Here is a 4,965-nt window from a genome sequence, read left to right as displayed (position 1 = left end):
ACCATTCTAACAGGCCTTTCAAATCCTTAGAATCCTATATCAAAAAGTAATGGCCTGGTACTCGAGCAGGTACATGCTGTCTTCTAACAATGGACTTGCATCAGTCAAACTATTTTATGGTTAACATATGTAAGTCAGTGCACAAACGTCTTAGGTCATGGTCCCTTTCTTAGAAATCAGACCTCCCAACTTTTCGCCACGCCTTTTCCCCCCTTCCAGATACTTTACTTTTAAATCTCATAGGCTCTCTTCCTCCCCCACTTAGTCTCCTAAAATTATCCGATTGGTCAAAACCCCTTCTCCTATTTCATTATTCTTTCTATCCCCTCTTCTCCAGAGTACATATATATTTTCTAGACTAGATAGCTAAGTAGGATATAAGTTAGAAGATAGAGACTGAGTAACAGTAACATATATTTCTTGTAAATATATTAGAATAAAGTCATCTTAGTCTTCACTGATTTTTGTGCAAGTTATCTCGTGGGTCCGTCACTTCCACGCCTATTTTTGTGAGTGCCACACATTGGCTAACGGGCCTCACAAATGGCCGGGGGAGATTGTGAGTGAGTATTGCATAATTTTTTGCTTGAAAAAATATCCCAGGTAGGGCCGGGCTCGTAATCGCAATCTATAGGTTGGCAGACAGGCGCGTCACCACGCTGCTACTGTCACCCCAATATACTGTTATTTTATTTTTTGATTCTTTATTTTTGACGTTTTGATTTCTGTAATTTAAAAAAAAAAGTTTGAGAAATACATGATCATGAGATTCGTGCAAAAAAAAAAACTTAGGGCATACTTTGGATGAGTTTACATTTAATCTCGCTTATTATCAAATAACACCTAGGCAATTTGGTTATATCTTACTTGGCACCAGAATCGCTTTTGTTATAATTTTATTTGCATAATTAAATTCGGGATAAAAGCATAATACTTTGGCTCATGTTAACACACAAGGTTAATGGAGATCAACAATCCTCAGATAAATCCTGCTCATCATTATTCAAGAACAAAACGTTGTTTATTTAAATAATCAGAGCTCATGATGCCTGAGAATCATTACCAAGGACTGAATTGGTATGCAATTGTTTTTATTTGTCAGCATGTCTTTAATAAACATGTGATCAAATATACTAACGAATCAGGCTGCTCAGGTGCTATTAGCTAAATGTTATTGTGCATATGTCACGATAAATGGCTACGATAGCTTATTTGGATCATTTCAATGAAATGAAAAGAATTATAAATAAAAATAACAAAAAAAAAAAAATTAAATAATTAACAAATCGAAGAAATAACGCTTGCTACCTTCAATAATTGACTTATTGTAATATAGATTGTTTCATTTCCCAGCTTACCATCTCTTCTTATAAACAACTCACATCCATTTCAGTGTTTTGCTTACATTTTTTTCAAAGCCGATTGGGTTGAAATCTTGAATTTGAAATAGGTGAAGATAAGATCTAGAGCGCGGAGGAGTATGAGATATTGAAGAGTAAGATGCCAAGCAACAGTCTCAATTTCATTTCCTCCCATCTTATATTTAAGTTAACTAAACTTAAACAATTTCAAGAAGCGAGTTTGCTGTTAGACAAAAGTTTGTTATTATTCGATAAATTTGTATATCAATAGCTAATACTAAAAAGCTTGGTCCAGTAGGAGAAACTTGAAACAAATTGGAAAAGGCTTAAGTGAAAAATTCGAAACAATCCTGGAAAATATTAATACAATTTTTAATAGAAGTGATTTAATCGTTTTAAAACTTTGACTGCTCTGTATGAATTTTTTACCATCAATATAAAACTGTTATTTGCTTAGTTAATAATTTAATTAGGTTTAATGATATGTTAAATAAATTAGTTTCAAATTATTTCATAATTATTAAAATATTTTTAAAAATATAAGATTTGGTTCTATATAAACAGATTTAAAAATGCAACTGATAATCTAAATTTGTCCTTCGTAATGAAGATGTCATTGACACATCCATTTGCATTTTATTTGTTTTCTTTATTATTATTAATTAGTATTTAAAAATAATTATTTCTAATTTTCTTTTATGAATAATTGCAAATTTATATTACTCCTGTATTTAAGTTTTTATAAGTGTCTCACACAACGTTTTTATGTTCACATGTAATATTTTCAACTCTTTTTTTTTTTTTTTCTAATAAGTATCTCATGATGATATTTTAATTTTTAAAGTGTGTTTCATATTGTACAATGTTTAAAGTAATTTTCGGTTAATTGTAATCCCTCTTTTTTTTTTGGCATTTAGGTTGTATATTTGAATATTTTAGCAGCCTAATTGGATATTTGAATATTTTATGTTTTTTTACTGTACATTGCTGTTTTAAATGGTATATTATGCGGGTTTTTACTGCTGACTTGGAAAACTGAGAAATTTTATTGAGATATGTCAACTCGTTTTTAAATTACTGAGCTTTTAAGTCTTCAGAAATAGGCCAAAAACCGGAAAACAACAAGTTTTGGAGTTGCTCGAGAAGCTTCCCTAATTCCTTAATTTAGCTAGATATGGGACAGTTGTCGTTCTACAGTATAGTACATTCCTACTCATAAGACACAGAACACTATATAGGTTAATATAAGTTAACATATCTCAAAACCCAATTCAAATTACTTTTATTTTCTCAGAAAGTAAATATTAAAAAAAACTTCAAATTCCATAAATAGGTTGTGTTGTTGCAAATCACATGGCAAAGTATAAATGTGGGACAGAAATGGCTTCAATATTAAAAACTACTGCTCCTCTCTCGTAAATTAATCTATTCATTCATATTAATTATTGCAGTAATGTTTATATCTAAGTTTTATTAAGAATAAACATAAGCAAGACGTGAATAATCATTCAGTTAATATGTCTGGAGATTCGTTTATTCTCGCAAGCTTCTGATCCCGTTAAAATATTTTCAATATAATGCTTAAGCATTATCTATCAAAAAATCCACTAATACCTTGCGTTCATTCCTAAAACTACATTGAAAATTGTTTAGTGGAATCAGAAACTTATTAACTGAATTATTATTTACGTTTTACTTATATTTATTTTAAAGAAAACTTTGTTATAAACATTGCTGCACTAATTAATATAAATGAATAGATTAATTTATGAGAGAGGATCAGTAGTTTTTAATTTTTTTTAACATTGAAGCCATTTCCCTTCCACATTTATACATTGCCATGTGATTCACATTAACACAACCTATTCAAGGAATAAATTTTCAAATATTTAATTTCACAGAAAATAAAAATTTTAAATTGGGTTTTGAGATATGTTAACTTATGTTAACGTACATAGATGCAACAATATAATCGTCATATAAATGTGTATGAATTATACTGTAAAATGACACCTGTCGCATATCTTTAGCTAAATTAGGGAAGCTTCTGCAGCAATTCCAAAAGATGTTGTTCTCTGCTTTTTGACACATTTAAGAGAAGTTAACTGCTCTTTAATTCAAAAACGAGTCGACACATCTCAATGAAATTTCATAGTTTTCCAAATCTACCTATAAAACATCTATGCGAAATTTAAAGATCGGAGATGGTAAAGTTTAAAAGTGTGTAGATTTGGCATGAAATAACCCTGCACAGAATTCCGGGATCTTGTCATTACAGACCCAACTATTAAAAAACAACATCCGAAACTAGCGGTTACGTGTACTGTATTTAACGAATGTTCTGTTATATTTCAAAGTTTTAGGATTAAACGAGCTGTAGTAGGAAATGTAATATATAAGCGTTTATGTTAAGTTAATAAATGACCTCTTCTTAAGAAGCTGGATTGAATAGAGAGTTAGTCCCGGTTCCCTAGAAGGGTCCCAAGAGTGCCTGTATTTTGTTTTAGGTTTTAGTCAATGAGGGTTCTGGGAATGGGATCCTCTGTTTCTGGGGACGGGAATGAGTAAGCTGAGGTCACGCCATCCATTCATTGACCGTATTCTACAATCTAATAAAGATGAATCGCTTAGCGCTCGTCGTAATCACATCTCTAACTCCAGCCTTTTCTTAGATATTATATGACGTTAGGTTAAGATAAAAAATATTTTATTTGTTTTTATGGATTTCTAAATAGTTTTAATGAAGAACAATAACACATTCTGCCACAATCAAGACTTATAAGCATGAGCGATCTAAATATTCATTCATGCCAAATATACAGACTGAAATAAATAAAGAATGAAAACAAATGATTAAAATAATAATAACAAAATATAAATAAATAAATTACAGATATTATACCATTAAAGAAAGTATCAAATTTATATTATAATAAATGCTAATTAAATGATAACAGAATAATTTATTAACAAGAAAAAATAAACTAAAGTAGATATAAAATAATTACATATATCACAAATATATATAATACTTACATTCAGGCTTGGGAACTCCGAACCATGGGAAACCCGAAACAGGGCTCCAAGAGGTCACTATTTACAGAAAGGGGAGACTGAGTGAGAGCGCAAATGGACACATCAAAACCTCCGATAAGTATTTCACTGGATACCTTCAAGTACAAACGGTAGAAAAAGGTTTTATTTAATTTGATTAATGTTTCACTTATGTAATGCAATTTATTAATTCGTGTATTATCTTCTGTTTTAGAGGGATCAGAAAAAAAAGTGAGAGGACTAGAGACTTTTTATGAATAGAAAAGAAAATGTTCAATAAAATTGTTTCTTATTAATAATATTTGTTTAGGACTTTTAAATACCTGTTAATCCCCTTAAAATCATTTAAAACAGCTCGATACAAGATATGGTCTAATTCCCATATAATGACCATTTTTTACAAAATACAAAATATAATAACAGTTCAACTTGTTGAATGAATAAAGACTAATTAATAAATACGATGAACAACTGTCTCAAATAGATTCTAACAAGCAGGAAACGCACAAGTGCATAACTTATATTGTACGATTACTGTTAGGGGTATGAT

At 30.2% G+C, this 4,965-nt stretch overlaps 1 long non-coding RNA gene across 1 annotated transcript; it reads left to right on the top strand.

Annotated features, from left to right (window-relative positions):
• The first annotated feature begins 407 nt into the window (after positions 1 to 407).
• LOC136796491 (uncharacterized) lies at positions 408 to 4,706 on the top strand. The gene is made up of 3 exons (XR_010844201.1): positions 408 to 563; positions 4,404 to 4,546; positions 4,630 to 4,706. It is a non-coding gene; the product is annotated as an uncharacterized lncRNA (long non-coding RNA).
• Positions 4,707 to 4,965: the final 259 nt, after the last annotated feature.

Source organism: Halyomorpha halys, unplaced genomic scaffold (genome assembly GCF_000696795.3).
Source record: "Halyomorpha halys isolate HHAL.00 unplaced genomic scaffold, Hhal_1.1 Scaffold237.1, whole genome shotgun sequence".
Lineage (NCBI taxonomy): Eukaryota > Metazoa > Arthropoda > Insecta > Hemiptera > Pentatomidae > Halyomorpha > Halyomorpha halys.
The sequence above is the reverse complement of the archived record's forward strand: the minus strand, read 5'-3'. Positions and strand labels throughout refer to the sequence as shown.